General features: G+C 40.1%; 1 pseudogene; it reads left to right on the forward strand.

Annotated features, from left to right (window-relative positions):
- Positions 1-11072: 11072 nt before the first annotated feature.
- Positions 11073-11414, forward strand: LOC102836121 (annotated as a pseudogene).
- The last annotated feature ends 11832 nt before the right edge of the window (positions 11415-23246 follow it).

Consider the following 23246-nt stretch of genomic DNA (forward strand, 5'->3'; position numbering starts at 1 on the left):
TTCTCAATCTGTATATTGAGAAAATAAACCAAAAAGATGGATTATATGAAAAGAAAGTGGCATCAGAATTGAAGGAAGACTCATTAACCACCTGCACTATGCAGAGGACACAACCTTGCTTGCTGGAAGTGAAGACGACTTAAAATACTAATGAAGATCAAAGACTACAGCCTTCAGTATACGCTGTACCTCAGTGTAAAGAAAGCAAAAATCCTCACAACTGGACCTATAAATTGTTGTTGTTGTCAGGTGCCATCGAGTCGGAACCGACTCATAGCGACCCCATGCACAGCAGAACGAAACAATGTCTGATCCTGGGCCAACCTCACTACCGCCGCCACACTTGACGCCATCAATGATGCCACCTGGCTGATCCATCTCGTTGGGGGTCTTCCTCTTTTTCTCTGACCCTCCACCTTACCCAGCATGACATCCTTCTCCAGCGACTGCTCTCTCCGGACAATGTGTCCAAAGTATGAGAGACGAAGCCTAGCCATCTTGGCCTCCAAGGAGCACTCTGGTTGCACTTCTTCCAAAACAGATCTATTGGTTCTTTTGTCAGTCCATGGCACTTTCAGTATTCTCCTCCAACACCACAACTCAAAGGCATCAATTCTTCTACGATCTTCCTTATTCACATAAATACATCATGATAAATGGAGAAAAGATTACCATTGTCAAATTTTGCTTGGATCCATAATCAATGCTCATGGAAGTAGCAGTCAAGAAATCAAATGATGTATTTACATTAGACAAATCTGTAAAATATAAAGTGTTAAAGAACAAAGATGTCAATTTGAAGGACTAAGGTATGCCTGACCCAAGCCATGTATCTCCAATTGCCTCGTATACTTGTGAAACTTAGACAATAAATTAGGAAGACTAGGGAAGAATCAATGCATTTGAATTATGGTGTTAGAGAAGAATATTGCAAGTACCATGGACTGTGAAAAGAACAAACAAATCTATCTTGGAATAAGCACAACCAGAATGCTTCTTAAAAGGAAGGATGAAGAGACTGTGTCTCTCACACTTTGGACATGTTATTAGCAGGGACCAGTCCCTGGAGAAGAACATCATGCTTACACTGGTAGAGGATCAGGGGAAAAAAAGCTTTCCCCAATGTGATGTACTGACACAGTGGCAGCAACAAAGACTCAATGATAACAATTGTGAGGATGGTGCAAGACCGGGCAGTGTTTCATTCTGTTGTGCATAGGGTCACTATGAGTCAGAACTGACTCAATGGCACTTAACCAGAAAACAAGATTAAATTTTTTAAAAATGTATTATAAGAATCAGGGATCTCTCACAGAACCCATGAAAGGACAGCTAGGACAAGAATGACCAGCACCAACTTCCATGCCCTCTCTTGTGCTATCCTGTCTTGGTTCTTTCTGCGCAATGCACTGCCCTTTCTGTAGTCTAGTTGTCCTGTGTGTGCAGTAGCAGACAATGGCTACCCATCACCACCTGTTCCACTAGACCTCTCTCATTCCTAATGCATGGCAACAACTTTCTAAACTCCCAATGCCAAATGTTCAAGTAGGTCATCCAGCTGACTTGGTTTATGTCATCTACATACCCTGGAAGTAATCAGCCATGGCCAGTGAGAATGGAAGAAGCAGACACTTGGTGTGCTAGCCTATTAAAGAACTGCACTTACTTACAGTAAATGTTATTTACTATTTCTTCAAAGTATATGCCAGGAAAATAGCCTGCATTAGTCAGGGTAGACTAACTTCTATTTATAAAATCCCCAAAGGATTACTTCTTGCTCCTATCCCAGTCTACTCTGTGTTGTGAGTGTGGTACCAGGAGTGGCACTGCTATACACAGCCATTCTCTTCTCACAGACCTGGGCCTTCCAGGCATAACATCATCATTATCACCACCACATCTTATAGGGTTTCAGATCCTCTCCTGGGTCTTTTGGCAGACAACAGTGGGAGAGGGCAAAGTGGGAAGTTTAAAAAGCAAATCTAGAAATGGTTTACAGCACTTCTATGCACTGTCCTGACCATGGCATAGTCACATGACCCCATCTAACTACCAGGAAGGCAAGAAAATGCAGGCCATCTGTAGACCACAAGAGAAGGGGCTTGCTGAAACATCTTGACAGTCTATACCACAGTCCATTTTTCTGTTCACCAAGTATGCATTTCCACACATGTTCTCATACACTGAACATGCATACCCTCTCCAGAGAGACAAAACAAGGTCCTCCAACGCTTACCCTTCTCCACTTGGCCCAAATATTGTTTGTTATAGTCTGGTGACATAAGAAATAACAAGGTAAGTTATTTGCCACCCACAAACCTAACTTATAATAATAGAACTGTGGCAAGATAATCACAATGGTCACAAATACACCAAAACATACATACATTAAGTACTCCCATTTGGAAGAAAGAAAGAGAGAGAGGGAGGGAGGGAGGGAGGGAGGGAGGGAGGAAGGAAGGAAGGACGGACGGCCTAGGAATCCAGTCTAGAGCAAGTCTGATAAGGCCTGGACAGACATCATGAAGGCTTTCACAGGGATAGGGTGACCTAGTGGGGCCCTGGTTTTGCCCTTTAAGAGGAGCTTTTGTCTACCATCAGCTGCCCACTGGGAAGTCCTCCTTCACTATAGACCTCCTTGGCTGCATATTGAATTGGTTGGGATATTGTGCCCTCCAATGAGCTTTGGAAACTGTAAACTCTCACTGCTGGTTCCTGCCAAAAATTGATTTAAGGCTCATAGTGTTTATTTGTTTACTATGTAATTACCTTTTTAAAAAAAATAGCAACTTCCAATCTATTTGCTTCCAGTCATTTCCATTTTACAAATGCCACAGTCAATGGTTTTTCCTACACAGAGATCTAAAATATGCTTTATTCCTTTCCTGCCTTCCTCTCATGCCTTTAGTTTTCTTAATGGCAGCTGTCATGAGACTATAAGAAACTACAGGTAATACCTTTCCAAAGACGATCGATAGGGGCTCAGCATATGTAAACACACACAAATACACTGCTAGTATTCTATTTTCTAAGCTCTCCTCCTCAAGCTAACTCTCAGTAGGTGTGGTCTCCTTCCACATTGTTACTGTACAGTTTTTCAAAGGTTTTCCACTGCAAAACAGGGCTCTCTGATCTCCAATCACATTGTGATTCTTCACCACCAACTGACTATTAAGTCAATGCCCCACATTTCATTTGGAACATCATTTCTATGACAGGTTCCTGTATTATTCACGATGGGCTAAGTTTTGTAACAAAGAAGCCCATCATCCAATGACTTAATGCTCTAAGGTTATATTTATTGCTCACATCACAGCCCAATTAATGTTGGCGATCATTGCTCTATCCCAACCCAGGCTTCCATCTCATTGCTTCCTCATCACCAGTCCTCAGCATCCTCAATGGACCCCTAGTACCCTCCCAGCATCCCACAAAGAAAGAGAGAGCAGAGATGACTCGATGGCTGGTCTTCTGACCAGGTGGAACCAATCTAATTACATGAGCCCTTAAAAGTAGAGAACCTTTCCCAGCTGAGTTCAGAAAGGAAGCTGTGAAGACAGATGCAATGTCAGACATTTCAACATTGCTGGCCTTGAAGATGGATGAAGGGACCACGAGCCAAAGGGTATAGGTGACTTCCAAAGCTGAAAAAGACATGAAAATGAAGTGGAATCTCCCCTAGAGTTTACAGAAAGAAACCCAGCATTGCTGACTCTATGGTTTTAGCTTAATGAAAACCATGTTGAACTTTGACTTCAAGAACTGTAAAATAGTAAATTTGTGTCTTAAGTCATTAAGTTTGTGGTGGTAATAGAAAACTTCAAGAACTGGCACCAGAAAATTAATACAGCCAGTGACTGCTCTTGGCTCTAAATTCTGAGTCTAATATTTTAGCAGCAGATAGTTCGCAGTGCTTTAGCAAAAACACATTCTATGGCTTCAAACTAACCTCTGGAACCTTCACTGAAATCTCTGCCAAAAATCTGACCTGGTTTCTCCTATTTTGCTTCTCTATGTCTGTTCTCTGGATTGCCTCTTAAGCATTTGCCTTCCCTCAAAATATATGTTAGAATCCAAATCCCTATACCTGTGAATGAAATTTCATTTGGAAATTGGGTTTTCTTTGTTAATGATTTTTGAAGTACAAAAAGAACAGATTAGACCCAGAGAGAAGCAAGTACAAATGGGGAAAGGATAGCTGTCATGTGAAGATGGACATGAAACACTGAGAAGAATTCTAGAGAAGCTGAATCAAGAATATTTCCCCCAGGGTAGACAGAAAGAGTCTTCCCTTAGAGCTGGTACCCTAAATTTGGGCTTCTAAACTCCAAAACTATGATAAAGACTTCTATTCTTTAAAGCCACTCCTTTTGTTTATAGGAGCCCTAAGTACCACTGCCTAAGTCCAAATTTCTGTGACCCACATCCTGACCTGAAGGAGGGTTACTCTCAATCAGTCAGTCAGTTGACAAGTACTCATTTTGAACAATTTTCTGTGCCAAACACAAAGCCAGACCCTGTTGGTAAAACAGACATACCAAACTATCCTGGAGCCTATTGTCTGGTAATTCACAAGAGTAAGTAGCTGGCCAAGGACTACCAGAATGGTGTTCAAAGACATGTTTTTGCGCAGAGCACTCTGAGCCCAAGGGTTAACCTAGAATAACACTGATACAGCCTTCCAAAGACAAGGATACACTAGAATGACTTACAAATGGTCATTGGAGGCAGCTCAGGGCTAAAAGCCTGGGCAAAAATGCCCCTGTCTTAACTGTTATCTTTTTTGTCTTAGAGCTCCCTCCTTTCCTTCTACTTACCACTTCCAATAACTCCCCTCAAAAAAGATCTGGCAATTTTTCCCCCAGGGAATGATAGACATAGCTTAAAGAGTTGCACGAACATTCATGTACACTCACATGGAAGAAGGGTTACTTTAACATAAAACAAAGATTTAAGCCAAAAACACTGGAGATAGAACTGTGGGATTTTAGGTAGTTGTGGAGGTGAGGTAGAATTATTTTGATTTCAGGGTTTCTCAGAATGTCTTAAATAACCAACAGGTCTAACCCAGTCATAAAAATATACACACATCTGGGGTAGGAGAAATGAACTCATAAACATAGAGTTGAATGATACTCTGAAATATGGGAAATGGAACCCATGGGTATTATAAAGTGTCTCTAAAGGGTGTGGATGGGAGTGATTGGAAAAAAGTTGAAGGCAGTACTTTGGACAGGTTGACAACGCTCTGGCTTTGTAGTTAAGTAACTTGAAACCCTGGTTCTTACAGCAGGGAAGAGACCATGAAGAGCAGCAAGCCTCCGCCTGAAGTCGGCTGTTCCTGCTGGGAACACATCTCTGTCAGCCTTCACCTCTCTACCTCCAGCCAAGCTAGATCTTTCTCTCTGAGTGGCTTTCCCCAGTTCCCATAACAACGCCTCCCCCAGCCATCTACCAGAGGGCAATCCATGGCCTTAAAAAGCAGACGCTTTGGTCTGCTTGGATATAAAGGTCTTGGGTGTTCTTCTAATAGCTTTCCAAGTCTTGAAACCTCCTCTCCATGTAGTCTGGGGAATTCTGACAAGCCCACAGGATTCCCTTTGATGAGCCATGAAAATAGATTATCATAATTAGATCAGACAGACTCTGATATCATTACACTCTCCTCTGCTGTCTTCTTCCTTCATTAATGAAATGCACACACAGAATATAATTGTGCTGCCTGTCTTTCCTGGCTTTGACTGAGTTTCTTGTGTGAAGAAAGAAAGAGGAGAGAAAACAAGGTTAGTGATCATTTTAGTCTTTTCATACTCACATCCACTCTGAGCTCCTCGTGCTGTCTGGACACTTTGGCCCTTCTGAATCAGGGGAACAGCCTACCTGGCACCGATTTGCATGCAATGAGGAAGAACTGCCCATGGAAACTAGAGAGTAAAAGCTAACCCTGTTGGGAAGGAATAGTTCATAGAAAGACCAAAGGAGAAACTGACTTTGATGGCATCAGGAGAAGAGAAATTCAGTTTGGCAAACTTATCATGTGACATCCTAGAGCCATAAACAACTGGGATAGTAACTGTAAAGAAGTTTTTCTGGCTCAAATGTACACAGAAAATTCTGAAATTTTTAGAATTGAAGAGACCTTTGGAATTATCTGGTTCCCTCTATTTGAGAATTAATCAAAGCCCTCTTAAGTTCAATCTCTATTCCAACCCTTGGTTGCCACAAATGTCTGAACTCTCTCCTAATAACCTTTCTAAAAGGAAATTCCTCCATTTAAGGAATAAAGTAGCAGAGGCAAAGGATTTAAGCTAATGGCTATGGTTATAAGCTTGTTGGTAGTGGATAAGAACCTTGAGGTCAGGCTTTATGATACAATCACAATCATATACAACACTAAGTAACTGTCATAAGCCATGTAGATAACAAGTGGAATAAAAATGAGGACCTTATAGCAAAAGTCATCTTCTTCTTACCTATGGTGGTATCATTTCATCTACATTTCTAAGGTAAGAGGTTAAATTCAAATCATAAAAGTGAAAGACACAAGAAAAGCAGAGCTATTTCCTTTTGTGAGAATGGTGTTATCAACAATATCCATAACAAGTAAAAGTTAGCATTTATTGAGCACTCCCAGCATGCTAAAGCTTTTTTTACTCATTACACGGACTTACTTATTTGAATTAGCTAACTAATTCTTAAAGTAATCCTGAAAGGTAATGTTATTGTTGCTCCCATTTTCCAATGAGGAAAGTAAAGAGCAGAAAGATTAAAATGACTTATCATCACAAGTCTCACAGCAAGTAAGTCTGTGAGAGAGGAGTCAAGTTAGATCTGGTAGCAATGAGCCTATTCACTTAAACACAATGAATACCACCCATTCAGCTCTGGTGAACTGTCCTCAACCCCAGCCTTGCAGGTAGAATCTGGACACTTTCAGCTGAGTAATTCAACAGGTATTTGCTGAGCACTATTCTAGGCACTAAGGAGCTCTGGTAGCGTAGTGGTTACGAATCGGGCTGCGAACCTTAAGGTCAGCGGTTCGAAACTACCAGCCGCTCCGCGGGAGAAAGATGAGGCTTTCTACTCCCGTAAAGATTTACACCCTCGGAAACCCTGTACAGGGGCGCTATGGGTCGGAACCGACTCAACGGCACTTAACAACAACAACATTCTAGGCACTGAGAGTACTTCAGTGAACAAAGCAGGCAAACTCTCTGTCTTCAAGAAGCAGACATTGTAGTGCTGAGAGACAGACAATAAACACGAAAATTAGGAAAGTATCTGCTGTGTTGAAGGTGGTGAGGATAAGTGCTATGGGGGAAAATAGAACAGGAAAGCAGAAATCAGAAATACTGAAAGAGTATAATTTTAAATAGAGTGACAAGGGAAGGTCTCACCTAGAAACTGATATCTGAGCAAAGACAGTAAACTCTGAAAAAGCTAAGGAGTGAGCACATTGTTGGAAGCTGTTCATGGAAGGGATCTGTCCTCCCAGGCATGGAAGATCCTTATTTAACAGAAAGCAAAGATTTGTAGCTAGAAGACAGACATGATATGTGATAGAGCTTGGCATACAGCAGCATCCAATGTATGTTAATTCTCTTTCCTTTCCCTCTTAAGGTGGATTGCTTTACTTTCTAGGCAGAGTTCAGAAATTCATGGGTTGGAATAGAGATGAAACTGAATGGGCTTTGAGTAACAAAGGCACACAATAATTCTCAGTTAAACAGAGACTCAACCCTGTAGCAAAAATCAAATTAAGTTTGCTGCTTTCCTTCCAAACCTATTGTTTCATATGACTCATTGTGTCTGCTATTAAACTGAGAAATAGAAGCATGGGCAAAGGAAGAAAAACACAGGATTAAGACACTTGAGAACCATATCTGGGGAATAACTTTTGAGTACTGTTACTAACATTTGGAACTGACAGAATGCAAATAATTCAGAAACCTACTAAGTTTTCTCTGGTAACGTAGTGGTTACGAATTGGGCTACAAACCTTAAGGTCAGCAGTTCGAAACTACTAGCCGTTATGTGGGAGAAAGATGAGGCTTTCTGCTCCCATAAAGATTTACAGCCTCAGATACCCTGTACAGGGTCGCTATGAGTTGGAACCGACTCCACGGCCTATAACCACCCACCACCACCACTAGGTTTTTAAGAGAACCAGAAAAACTATTAACTTGCTTAAAATAGCCTGTCAGTGGAAAAACTCACACCTTAGAGCAATAATGAAGCAAGATCTCAGATCAACAGTCTAGCTTAACAACCCCAGGAACTAGAAAGAGAAGAACAAATGAAGACTAAACCTACCAGAAGTAAGGAAAAAAACAAAGAGCAATGCAGAAATAAATAAAATTGAAAACAGAAAAGCAATAGAGAGACTCAATAACACCAGAAGTTTGTCCTTGCAAAAAAATCAGTAAAATTGACAACTATTTATCTAGATGACAAAGAAAAGAGGAGACAAAATGCAATAATGAAAATAAGAAATGAAATAGAAGATTACAACTGGCCCAACAGAAATTAAGAGAAATAAGTAGTATGAATGATATGGTAAAAACACTGGGTAGCCTAGATAAAACGGACAAATTCTTAGTAGCACACAACCTACCCAAACTGACTCAAAAATAAAAAATAATCTTGACAGACCCATACCAAGTAAAGAAATTAAATCTGTGATCTAAAATTTTCCAACAAAACAGAACTCATGGACAAGAGGGCTTCACCAGGGAATTTTACCATATATTTAAATAAGAATTGGGTCCAGTACTATTTAAACTCTTCCAAAAGATACGGAAGGAAGTAATATGCCCTAATTCATTCTATAAAGTAAAAGATAACCCTGATACCCAGACCAGACATAGACACCAAAAGAAAAGAAAACTACAAACCAGTATATCTCTTATAAATATAGATGTAAACATCCTCTACAAAATACTAGTAAACAGAATCCAATAGAGTCATACACCATGACTGAGTGACATCCATTCAAGAAGTATAGGAATGGTCCAACATAACAAAATCAATCAACATAGTACACCAGATCGACATGGTCATCTCTATGGATGCAGAAAAACTATTTGATAAAATCCAGTCCCATTTCTTGATGAAAGCCCTCAAGAATATTGAAATAGAAAGGGAAAATTCTTCAATATGGTTCAGGACATATGTAAAAAGCCAACAGTCAACAGTATACTTAATGGAGAAAGACAGAGAATTACCCCCTTGAAATTGGGAAAAAGACAAGGATGCCCACTCTCACCGTTTCTATTCAACATTGTATTAGAAGTCCTAGCCAGAGCAACAAGACAAGAAAAATAAATAAGTAAATGGCAATTGGATTGGGAAAGAATTAAAATTATTTCTATTTACAAATGGTATGTTCCTATATGTGGTGGTGGTGGTTGTAGTTATGTGCTGTGGTTCTAACTCATAGTCACCCTGTATAGAGTTTCTGAAGCTGTAAATCTTTGTGGGAGAAGAAAGTAGCATCTTTCTCCCATGAAGCAGGTGTTAGATTCAAATTGTTAACCTTGTGGTGACCTACACTATCAGAGTTCCTATGAGCCTATATATAGAAAATGCCAAATAGCCCACAAGTAAACTTCTAGAGGAAAATAGAGGAATTTAGCAAAGTTGTAGTAGGGTATAAGGTCAACAAACAAAAATCAATTGGGTTTCTATACAACAGCAATGAGAAATCTGAAAGGGAAATTGGGGAAACAATTCCATTTACAACAGCATCAAAGAGAATAAAATATCTATGAATAAATCTAAGTAGGGTAATGAAGAATTTATACAATGAAAATATAAAACATAGTTGAAAGACATTAAAGAAAATTTAAATAAATGGAAAGGTGTTCCAAGTTCATGGATTGAAGCAATTAATATTGTTAAGATGTTAATACTACCCAAAGCAATCTAGAGTTTCAATATAATCCTGATCAAAATTCCCACAGCTTTCTTTACAGAAATAGAAATAACAGTCCTCAACTTTTTATGGAATGCTAAGAGGCCCTGAATAATTAAAACAATGTTGAAAGAGAAGAATAAATTAGGACTCACGCTTTCTGATTTTAAAATATACAACTCCATTCATCAAAAGAGTCTAATACTGGTATAACAATAAACCAATGGAATAGAATTAAGAGTTATTAAGAAATAAACCCACACATCTATATTTAACAGATTTTTGACAAGGGTGCTAAGTCCATTGAAGAGTCTCTTCAATAAATGATGCTGGGAAAATTGGATTTCCACCGGCAGTAAAATGAAGCAGGATTGATGCCTAACACTATACAGCATAACAAATTCAAAATGGATTAAGAACCTAAGTGTGCAAACTAAAACCATATAATTCTTAGAAGAAAAAGCAACGGAAATGCTGTCAGGCCTAGCTTTTAACAATGGATTCTCTAATAGAGTAACAAAAACATAAATAGCAAAAGACAAAGTAAATAAACTGGACAAATTATTATACATGCCTGAGTGTTTAAAAAAAAGAGCTGAATTGAATAGAGAGAAACACTGTTATCTGATGGCATATGGTGGTTATGTGCCATGGAGTCGGTTCCGACTCATAGCGACCCTGTACAGGATTTCCAAGGCTGTAAATCTTTACGGGAGCAGAAAGCCTCATCTTTCTCCCACATAACAGCTGGTAGTTTCGAACTGCTGACCTTAAGGTTCACAGCCTGATTTGTAACCACTATACTACCAGAGCTCCTTGGCAGGGATTATATTCATTGTAATTAAACAAGGTGTATGATTTGTTTAATGTCAAACTAATGATCTGCCCTGTAAACGTTTACTCAATCCACACTAAAAACACTTAAGTAAAATAAATAAATAAATAAACTAGACAACATAGAAATGTAAAATTTTTATTCATCAGAAGACTTTACAACCTAGTCATGGCCTTTTACAGCCTTGGCCCCAGCCACCAAGGACTTAGGAGACGCCCCTGGAAATTTCGTGCTTCCTTTCATAATGCTCTGTCCCCCACCAGCCCTCCTTTTCCCTTCGCTCACTTCCGCAGGAGTTTCCACCAAGGAAAAGGAATGTGTCCTATGTCCACTATCCAAAACCTCCATTCTTTGCTGATGCAAGGCAGGGTGATAACCTGCTTTCTGCTGGGACTGAAGCTTATATCCATGTAAGAATTCAACAGAGAAATGGCAGAAAGACCCTTACTACTGCCCAAAGGGACCACTGATGATTCCGGGGCGGGGGGAAGGAAGAAACTCCTGGAGGCATTTAAAAAATTTGTCTGCAATAGTTCTGTAATTGAGCATCCAGCATATGAAGAAATCCTTCAGCTACAGGATGACCAGTGCAAGAACATATATATGCCAGTTCCTGGTAAAGATTGGACTGACAAGGATAACCAGCTGAAGGTTCATGGATTTTAAGTGCTTGTAGCTCACTGAAGCATAAGTGAGAATTTCCTTGCAATGAATAGAAAAGTTCCCCTGTCACAAGTTTAAAGCCGTAAAGCTTGTATAATGTAATCACTTGGGGTCCACTTTTAATTTGGACTAGTGAAACTCCTTCACACAATAAACTGAAAAGAGTCATTAAAAAAAAAAAAAAAGACTTTAGCAAAAAAGTGAAAAAACAAGTTACCAACTGGGAGAATATTTTGAAAAACATTATCTGACAAGAATCTGATAACCAAAATATCAATAAAACTTCAACAACAAGAAAAATCAAATAACTGAATCATAAAATGGTTAAAAGGCTTTAACAGACATTTCACAAAAGAGGATATTCAAGTGGTCATCAAAAATGTGAAAAGATGCTAAATATCATTAGCTATCAGAGAGATGCAAATCAAAGTCACAAAGATGTACCATATCACTCCCACTAGGATGGCTAAGATAAAAAACCTGACAATAATAAATGCTGACAAAGACGTGAGAAGCTTATAACCTGTACCCATTGCTAGTAGTGATGCAAAATGGTACAGTCACTGCTGAAAGTGGTGTGGCAGTTGCTCAAAAAAATAAAAACTGTTGTTATTATTGTGGTGGTAGTGCCATTGAGTCAGTTCTGACTCACAGTAACTCATATACAACAGAACAAAACACTGCCCAGTCCTGTGCCATCTTCAAAATTTTTGAGCCCATTGTTGCAACTACCATGTCAATCCATATTCCTGAGGGCCTTCCTATTGTACACTGACCCTCTATCAACCATGATTTCCTTCTCCATGAGCTGGTCCCTACTGATAACATGTCCAAAGTACATGAGATAAAGTCTCACCATCCTTACTTCTAAGGAACATTCTGGATGTACTCCTTGCAATATAAATGTGCTCACTCTTTTGGCAATCTATGGTTTATTCAGTATTCCTCACCAACAACATAATTCAAAGGCATCTATTCTTCTCTGGTCTTCCTTATTCATTGTCCATCTTTAGCAAACATTTGAGTCACCTTGGGTCATGTGAATCTTAGTCCTCAAAGTGACATCTTTGCTTTTCATCACTTTAAAGAAGATTTTTGCAGCAGATTTGCCCAATGCAATATGCCATTTGATTTCTTGACTGCTATTTCCATGTACATTGATTGTAGATCCAAGTAAAATGAAATCCTTGACAACTTCAATTTTTCTCTTTTTACATGATGTTACTTGTTGATCCAATTGTAAGGATTTTGGTGTTGGTTGGTTGTCCTTTTTTTAATGTTGAGGTGTAATCCATACTTAAAGACTGTTGTTTTTAATCTTCATCAGTAAACACTTCAAGTCTTCTTCAATTTCAGCAATCAAGATTGTATCATCTGTATATCACAATGGTTAATAAGTCTTCCTCCGATCCTGATGCCAGATAAAAATAAAACTAACACATGATCAAGCAATTCCATTCCTAGATACAAACTTAAAAACTTGAAATCAGAGACACAAGCAGAGACTTGTACTCTCCCTCCTGGTCTAACTCTCTCCCTACCTGCTTTCTCCTTTTCTCCCTCCCTCCCTCCCTTTCTCTTTCTTGTCAGAAAAAAACTTAAATCCCTTCTAATACCAGTCTATCCAAGTGCTCAGATTTATAAACTAATTATAATGGTAAATTTCTTGGATAAAGAAAATAAAAAATCATTTCAAAATCAAATAAAAAGTATGTTTTTATCCTCTATATCACACCATCCATGCTGTTCTCTTACAATAGCAATTATAAATCAAGATTTAACCAAGAATGGTAATGCTTGATATTAATGAAGAGATTTGCAGCTTATGAAACATGTTCACACCCATTTTTATTTAAGCTGCACAGCTATGGGACGTGGGCAAGGCACTGTCATTATCCCCATGTAACTGATGAGAAAACTGAATCTCAAATACATTAACTGAATTTCTCAATGGGTGGAAAGTTAATTGAAGAGAAGGGGTCAAAAATGAAGAAGATTTCCTGAGGGCTTCTGGGTCCCAGCCTCTGTGGACTGTACCATAGTGGAAACCATAGTGGTTCCAACTGTCACTGGAACCTAGGGTTTCTGATTCCTGGCCCCACAGGACAATCACCTCCTCATAGTCTCTGAACCTCCTCTTAGCTCCTCTCCTTCTACTCATATTTGGTTATATGAAAATGAAATTAGAGGTTTTGAAAGCTCATAATATCAATAAAGACTAGCTCTGCTTCTTTTCCCATTATACACATAGAAATATTGTGACACAGAAAAATACATGATTTTTTTTCCCTAAGACTCTTCCAAAGAATTATCCCAAGAATCACAGTCTTGAAAGTCATTGAATCAATCTCCCTGCTTTCTGATAGAACCACCCCCAAACTTCCCACACAGATTGAGACAACTCCACCCCTACGCTTTACAGCAAGCACCCTGTCATTATTTTGGTCCAAAGTTTGGTGGAAGACCAAAAAAGTTCTAGTGGCAAATCATTTTTGCACCCTATTCACTTGAATGTTTGTAGGAGGGGTGAGCATGAATTTTAGAATTTGGAGCCAAAGATTAAACTTAGAAGTAGACTTGTGTTAGAATATTCGTTTTAGAGGTAGGAATGAAAGGAACACAGAGAAAGACAGAGAATGGAAAAGAGAGCTGTCAACTTCTGTCAGGCACTAACTCCAGAACAATAGAGATATACTAGGAGTTTAATTTCTGTTTTCCTGGGCCAAAAAGAAAATCTAACTAAATATAGTGTCTGAGTTTGGAGAAGAAGGGATGGAGCCACAATTTAAAATGCAGCAGCTACCCATAAAGCAGAGGGCAATATTAATAAACTCACCAAAAGGGAAAGCAGGATCTCCTGGTGGTATTGATAAAATGCTAAGCAAAGATATAGCTGACTGGGGAATAGTGCATGATAATGCTGATAAAAACACCCCGCATAGTCATCTCTCATCACCATGACCCTAAACTGCTTTTCAAGGAAGCCAAATGTCCCCTCTCTTTCTTCCTCCTCCTCTTCCTTTTAACCACAAATCTGGGCCTCATTTATTTGTCCCATGCAAGCTGTTCTAAGAAGGTCTAAAGCCAGGACAGGCGATAAAGAATGAACAAGAAGAATAAATGTGTCTTCCTTTCAGCAGCAACCATTGCATAGAGAAGAAATAATTGAGATGACAGAACTCCTTTGTCTGAGAGCTTTAAGAATGGGTAAGTTGCACATTGACTTAGTAAAGAAAAGACTTGCTTGAAAGTATACCTGAAGTGACCAATACGGAAATGATCTTTGTTAGGCATTCCAGTTTGTGTTGAATACTTACAGAATGTCCCACCCATGTGACAACTTCCAAAATCAAAGCAGAAATCCTAAAGATATATAGTTTCAAAGGATATCAAGTGCTCCTTTAAAGTGTTAGGATATAGACCAATGGGATTTCAGGGTAAAATTGAAATTAGTTTAACCCTATGGACAATTCCTAGAAACTAGGTGACATTCCTTCTTGGCTCCTCTGACTTCCTGGAGATGAAAGGTGTTTTCTTGGTGACGGAAGCACCGTCTTCTGCAGCCTTCCCAGTGTATGGATGACTTTTCTCCATGGCCACCATTATGGTTGGAATGAGACTCTTGGATCCTAACTGAACTATGTTGTTCTTTTGTCATCTGTATTTAATATCTATCAGCTGGTATGTTATGAGTTCGCCTTATTTTCCTAAGCTTTCCATACTCTAGCTAGCATCTGCCCAAAGTACTTCAGAAAACTCCTTGTGTATTAATCTGTGCTGTCTATAATGTAACATTATTTTCCAGGGACTGTATGTGTGACCATAACAACAGAAGTTCCTCTAAATAAGTCCATTTCTGCTTATATACAATCCAATTTTAGCTCTATCTTTTAACTCCCCATTCATCGTCTCATTTTCCACATCCATAAAAACCTAGCACCCTCTTCTCAGGAAATGAATCTAAAACAGAAGATTCTGGTTGAAATCCCATCCCCAGCACTCACTCATGTGTATTAACCTTTCTGGCTTCTCTGAGCCTCAGTTTCCTTTTCTGTTAAATGGTGATAAATAATAATTCTAACACTCTAGATTGAGTGTGAGGATTAAGTGGTTTCATCTTTGAGCAAAGTGCTCCTCAATATCTAAGACTGTTATCTATTCACTATGGATATTCACCACCAAGAAAGGCACAGTTATTTTAAGAGTGGCTTCTGGTAGCATAGTGGTTACGAGTTACCTGCTAACCTCAAAGTCAACAGTTTGAAACTACCAGCTGTTCCTCAGGAGAAAGATGAGGTTTTCTGCTCCTGGAAAGATTTACAGCCATGGAAACCCTGTACAGGATCGCTATGAGTCAGAACCAACTCCACAGCACACCACCACAACCATCACCACTACCACCACATTAGTCCTGGTGGGGTGGTAGTGCTGGACTGCAAAGTCAGTTTGAATCTCAAAGTCATCAGTCCAAGCTAACTAACCACTCCTTGGAAACCCTATACATGGTCACTATGGGTCAGAACTGACTCGATGGCACTTAACAGCAACAACAACAATATTAGTATTGTACATCATAGCCTCAAGCAGCCCTTTATTAACATTTCATTTTATGTTGACAATGCACGTACCTTATGAAGTTTGCAGGGGTACACAGTTGCTTTATACAATAAACACTGGACTGTGAACCGGAAGATCTGTGCTTCAAGCCCACCAGCTGTTTCATGGGAGAAAGATGAGGCTTTCTGTTTCCACAAAGATTTAAAGCCACAGAAACATTATACAGGGTCGCTAGGAGCCAGAACTGACTCAACAGCACATAACAACAACAACAACATAAAGTTTATTGCATTAATATCACTGTCTTCATTTTATAGTAGAGAGCAATGGATCACAGAGACAGCCAAGAGATCTTGTAAGACACAGTGCTGATGATGTCATTCTGCTGCAACCTTAAACTTTTACAATAGACAAAAGAAAGACCAAGATTTTAACCTGAGCCTAAGGCACTCTTGGCCTGGCCACTGCACATTTGCTTGCCTCCTATTTCATCTACTCTCACTCTTGCTCCAATCCTAATACTATCATATCAGGTCCTCAGATGTGCCAGCTCTGTTTCACATCAGCATCTTTGCACTCAGCATTTCTTTTGCCTGAAGCACTCTTCCTAGCTCACATATATGTCCTCTCACCCAACCTATATCCTTTTAGTCTCAGCTTAAATGGTATTTTCCCCAACACCCTAGACTAGATGAAGTCTATAGTTATGGGCACCTTGGGTTTCCTACACTTCTCATTCATGGCTCTCATATCCTCATACTGAATCTTCAACATCCTACCTACCCACCCACACATACATACTCTTCTTTTTAGAGGTACCGTGAGTGATCCTCACATAGCACAGTGGGAGGAAAGAGTTCATTGAGTGTTGAATGAAAGAATGAAAGAGTGAATAAATGAATGACTGTTTATGCCACACCAGCTACTAGATATGTGAGCAGGGACATGACCTACAAAACACCGTGCTGGTGAAGTGACTGGCTTACAAGGTTTCAAGAGGGAGTTTAGTTTAAGTGTGGGGGGAATACCTAAAATGGGGCTACAACTTGCCCAGTGAAGGAGGCTTCCTGTGGAGCCTTTGCATTGCATAAGACCATAGGTGGAATCTTGAACCCCATCCAGAACCTTCTGAAGTGGGAAATCTCCACTTGAAAGGACAAACATACTAGCCTGGAGTGGCTAGAAGAACAGAAGATACTTCTTGAAAGAAAGACTGATGGGGAAAGGTAAAAAAAAAACAATAATGACAGTCTGACTGACTACTATAAGAAAAAGCAAGTTGCTCACCCAGGAAATATCAAGGCAAGTGGTCAGGTCTCCTCAGGGCAAACCCCCTTCCAAGACTAAGATTCAAGGGGAATACACAAGCAGGCTTGCAGTCTGACTGGTGACCACATTGGTCACCGATAAAGGAATGTGAGTGGAAAAGAGTAATGAAGCTGCGAGCTAAGCCCTACCACATTCAATAGACTCCTGTGAACCCGGGTGGAGACCTGGTTGGCCAGCAGTATGGCAAGACCTGGGGACTCCTAGGCCCAGAGTCAGTGACATAGCCACAGAGGACTAGAGTGGAGAGTGAAGTGTCCAGCTGATAAGAAGAGAGGGCATAAGCACAAGAACACCCACACTTATAGATAATACCCACTTGAGTTGGCTTCAATGACTGGATGATCAGAGCTCAACTAGAAGAAGAAAGAAGAGGAAACAAAGAGTCATCTGATACAATTTGATGAACTTGACCAACACCTATGGATGCAGTAGCTCAAAAGAGGGAACAAATCTTTACAGCGAGGATCATTCCCATCCCCTTGGTACACAGGGTAGACAAGGATGGGCAACTTGGACATTGGCTACCCAAAATGGGGGTGGGGGGTTACAAAGGCAAGAAGTGATTGGCTTACAAGCTTTCAAGAGGGAACCTAGATCGAGAGGGCGTGGAGGAAGGTATTATCTCCACTGAGCAGTATCCAATCTGTCTGAGCAGGGCTGGTGAAAGGAGATGGCGATAGGACTCTTGTGGTACAATAGTGAATAATTGCTATCAGAACTAACTGTGAGGGTTGGAAATGTAAAGGTAGATGTTTTGTAGCAAAAGGAGGGTATTGGTTGACTTTGCAGTCCAGGAGCCGAGGTCCCTGGGACAATCAAGGGAGAAGAACAAAGTGTGGAACCCTACCCAGAAAAACAGTTACACCAGAGATGGAGGCAGAGAAGTAATGTGTAGCGATGGAGCAGCTGGGGGCTCTAGACCTAGAGAGAGAGAGGAGCTATGTGCTGACGATTGAGTGGCAGGCTTGCAGGGAATACCCTTTGATTGTTTGATGATACAGGAGGGTATTGTAACCATGGCAATGAAACGATGTACGATAGGATGTAAAGCTAATGTTCTCCCACGTAAACTATCACATAATTAACAATAAAAACTAAAAAAAAAAAAAGCTGGATTGGCTCATTCCAGGCCTTCAAACACAAGAAAAGATCTGCCCTTGCTCAAGAAGGCCCTTGGGGAAAAAAAAAAAAAATCAAAAGGGCAACATTTATCTAAGGGCAAATTAAGGAGGAATGGGAGGGAGAGTGGAAAGGAACTAGGAACCACAGGGAGGAAGTGGGATAACTGTTGTTGCATGGAGGGTACTGTAATCATTGAGATGAAACAAAGTGTATAATTTTTTCAATGTAAAACTGATGATATTGTCTGTAAACCTTCACTCAATTCACAATAAAAAGTTAATTTTGAAAAAAAATGTGTGGGGGAAGAAAGAGTCCCCACTGAATAGTTTTTATCTTGTCTAGATGGGTCTGTTAAAAAGAGATGGGGATAAAATTCTTATGATTCAAAAGTGAGTAATTGTTATCTTGACTAATTGTAACTGTCACAATTGTAAAGGTAGAAGTTTTGTAACAAAAACTGGGGAGTAGTGAATCTTATAGCCCAGAAACAGAGGACCCTAGGACCATCAAGGGAGAAGAGCACAAGTGGAATATGAGACCTTATCCAGAGAAGCAACAACACCAGAGATGGAGGCAGTGATGGGGACATGGAGAAAAGGAGCAGCTAAGAACTCCAGATTCATGGGAAGGGGAAAATGAGAGCTGGCACCCAGGAGGCAAACTTGTAGAATGTGCCTTTTGGTGGTTTAAATTATTATATATGTCTGAGTGTTTAAAAAAAAAAAAAGAAAAGAAAAGCTAAAATTAATAGAGAGAAGTACTGTTAACTGATGGTACATGGAGGGGATGATAATCATTCTAATGAAACAAGGTGTATGATTTCTTGAATGCAAAACTAATGATCTGCCCTGTAAACTTGCTCTCAATTCACAATAAAATTTTTAAAATTAAAATAATAATAATAATAAACCACCAGCATGGTGGTTTAGCATCTCTTCTTGGGATGCTAATATGTGCTGCACATGAAGGGAGCAGGTGACCATGTTAAAGATGCAGCAGTGGAAGGAGTCCATCCCTGGACAGCTAGCCCCTGCCTAGAAGCAGCAGTCTGAGATGCTTGCATGGGTTGATGGCTATTAACTCTCTGTTCAGTTACTTGTCACCAAAAGCATTTTGATGTTTCTCACTTTGGGGCCCCTATTCTTACCAAATCACCCCTCTATGATTTATCCAGTGTTCTGTTTTATTCTTTGTAATAAACAGAATCTCCTTTGGCTCTCAAGACAAAGACAAAGCCACCATGTACGTAGAAGTGGGTATCACAGGAGTTTATTCTGCTTCCTTCATGCAGTGACACTTTGTAAGTCTTCACACACATTGGTTCTGGATCCATATATACCTGTGCTCTGATCCAGACTCCACATTCATTGAATGTATTGCTTTGTCCAAATCACTTCACATCTCCTAATTCACTTTGCAATTCCTTATCCACTTGTGTCCTTCCTATTTACTCTCCTAGGCCTTGTGTGATGTTGTAGGATAAGCACTAGATCACGAAGTCGATTTGAACTGCAAGATGGTGGTTCAAACCCACCAACCACTCCTCAGAAACCCTATACAGTGTCGCTGTGAGTCAGAACTGACTCAACAGCATTTAAAACAACAATCTCCACAGCTATTTCATAAGCATTTCAAATCCATTTAGCAGTCTGTCTGAAACTCTTCTCCAGACATTCATGGCTCACTTCTTCACATCATGTGGGACTCCGTCAAATGTTACTTCCTCAGGAGGCCATCCATACATTACTACTGACATGAATATTAAAGGGCAGTTCCAGTCACTCACTGTGTCCTTTGGCTTCAAAGGATTTAGCACACCTGGTGTACACTCAATCTATCTATCTATAACTTTGCTCATGTTTTGCCCCTCTCTCCACTGCAGTGGAAAAGCAGGAACTTTCTCTAATTCACTGCTATAATTTCAGAGCTGGCTCCACAGCACTTAACAACAACAAGAGGACCTGGCAATGAAAAGATATTCAGTGGCTGACTCATGATGACCCCATGAGTAGAACTGTACAGCACAGGGTTTTCGGTGACTGATGTTTCAGAAGGTCAGCAGTTCCAGCCTCCTAGTGGCTCTGCAGGAGAAGGTTGTGACAGTCTGCTTAAATACTAGTAACAGTGGTGGTGCACTGTCGAGTCAGTTCAGACTCATAACGACCCTGTATAGGGTTTCTGGGGTTGTAACTGCTTACAGGAGCAGAAAGCCTCATCTTTCCCCCAGGAGTAGCTGATACACTCAAACTGCTGGTCTTGAAGTTAGAAGCCCAATTTGTAATCCACTATGCTACCATATGCATCATATGGATGTGAAAGCTGGACAATGAATAAGGAAGATCGTAGAAGAATTGATGCCTTTGAGTTGTGGTGTTGAAGGAGAATACTAAAAGTGCTATGGATTGCCAAAAGAACCAATAGATCTGTTTTGGAAGAAGTGCAGCCAGAGTGCTCCTTGGAAGCCAGGATGTCTAAGCTCCGTCTCTCATACTTTGGACATATTGTCAGGAGGGACCAGTCACTGGAGAAGGATGTCATTCTGGGTAAGATGGAGGGTCAGAGAAAAAGAGGAAGACCCCTAACAAGATGGATCGGCTAGGTGGCATCATTGATGGCATCAAGTGTGGCAGCGGTAGTGAGGTTGGCCCAGGATTGGACATTGTTTCGTACTGCTGTGCATAGGGTCACTATGAGTCAGTTCCGACTCGATGGCACCTGACAACAACAACAACAATGCTACCAGGGCTCCTTTCCTTAAAGATGACAGCCTAGGAAATCCTGTAGGACAGTCTTACTCTCACCAGCTCCTCCTCAGAAACCCTATACAGGTGGCTCTGGGTCGGAACCAACTCGACAGCAGTTAGCAAAAACAACCATAACGTTGCTATGAGTTGGAATCAATTCAATGGCAGTGAATCTAAATGTTTGTAAATATATCACCAAGACTTACTTCTTACGCATTTCTGATTAAATCAAACCACTGAGTGCATTAACCTTCTTTATTACCCAGAGACTCCCAACACATGATAGCAATAATTATGACTGTTATTCCATTTGATCCTTACAATGATCTCAAATGCTAAGAAGCATTTGACAGATTAATGGTTAGATATACAGGTTAGGAACAAACAACATAAGCTAAATTCTTGGTTCTTCCATTTATAATCTCTATGTTTTGTGCCAGTTTGTTAGCTTCTTTTTGTCTCCAATTCCTCATTTGTAAACTACAAATAACACTGACATCATAAGGTTGTTTTGAAAGTGAAGTAAGATAATGGAGCACATAGTAAGTGCTCAATAGATGTTAGCTATTAGTATTATTATTATTATTAACCTTGTGAGTAGGCCCAGCAAACACAAAGGGGCTTCAGACTGTCAGTGGAAGAAAGAGAAGATAATAGACTTTTCCCATGAAATTTTTTAAGCCCCCTTGTATGCCCACTGCCATCCAGTTAATTCCTACTTACAGCAACTCGATAGGACAGAACAGAATTGCTCCATAGAGTTTTTGAGGCTGTCAAACTTTACTGAAGCAGATTGTTTCATCTTTCTTCTATGAAGTAGCCAGCGGGTTCCAACCACCAACCAGTGTTGGGTTAGCAGCCTGAAACATAACCCATTATGCCACTAGGCCTCCTTCAGCAAATGTAATAGCGCTTAAAAAATAAAGTTTCATAGAAGTGACTAGGCCAAAGCCACAAAACCAGAACCTGCTCCAGCTAGAAGTGGTGTCTAGTGCTTTTCACTGCTTTGATGGTAGCAACATTCCTACCATAGTACCCCTCACTTGGTGAAGACACTGGTCTAAGTTGAATACAGAGCATCCAAATGATGTTGTGAGCAGACTCCTTTTCTGAGGCTACCTGTGCACAGTGAACCATAGTGGAGCCAGATAAATTCCTTTCCTTTCCAATTTATAACACACAAGGTTCTTTTGCCTGCCCAACAGTCACCTCTCCTCTCTTCTCCTTTGTAACAAAACCTCATTTTGTTGCGATAGCAATGAATGTATCCAGCACCAAGCATGCAACTTCACTGGTGTAAGCCAACCCTGGAGACCTGAACGTTCTCACAATTTCTGATTAGTGAAATATATTTCTTCCTAGCTAAAAAAGAGAAGATCTTTTTGTTACCTCCCTTCCCATCTCTTCTTGGGATGCTATCATGTACTGCACATGAAAGGAGCAAGTGACCATGCTAAAGATGCAGGAATGGAAGGAGTCCATCACTGGACAGCTAGCCCCGGCCTAGAAGCAGCAGTCTGAGATGGTTGCATGACTTGATGGCTATTAGCTCTCTGTTCAGTTACTTGTCACCAAAAGCATTTTTGCAATTTCTCACTTTGGGGCCCCTATTCTTACCAAATCACCACTCTATGATTTATCCAGTGTTCTGTTTATTCTTTGTCATGCCAATTTGCAATGGCACTGCTGAAATATACTGAAATATGGACTGAGTCCATGTAATTTATTTGTTGACTCCCAACAACTTTCTGCTTTCTACATTTAAGTAAAAATGGAAGCTATCCCTCACCCACCTGTTCTCAGCAACTCCTAGGTGGGAAGAGGAAGGCATTAAGATCTGTCCTTTCTGTCCTCATTTAATTTGTTCACAAACTCTGGCTCCTACCTCAGACCCTGCCTACTGACCTTTATTCACTCTTAAATACCAGTATGTGCCAGACACTGTGCCAGTTGCTGCAGATACAGTAGTAAGTAAGTTGCTCACAGTCCTGGTCCTTAAAGAATATATTTATACATTTTTATTGTGCTTTACAGTAGTATATATACATATATATGTATATACAGTAGTATATATACATATAAG

The sequence above is a fragment of the Chrysochloris asiatica genome, unplaced genomic scaffold (genome assembly GCF_000296735.1).
Source record: "Chrysochloris asiatica unplaced genomic scaffold, ChrAsi1.0 scaffold00158, whole genome shotgun sequence".
NCBI classification, from domain to species: domain Eukaryota; kingdom Metazoa; phylum Chordata; class Mammalia; order Afrosoricida; family Chrysochloridae; genus Chrysochloris; species Chrysochloris asiatica.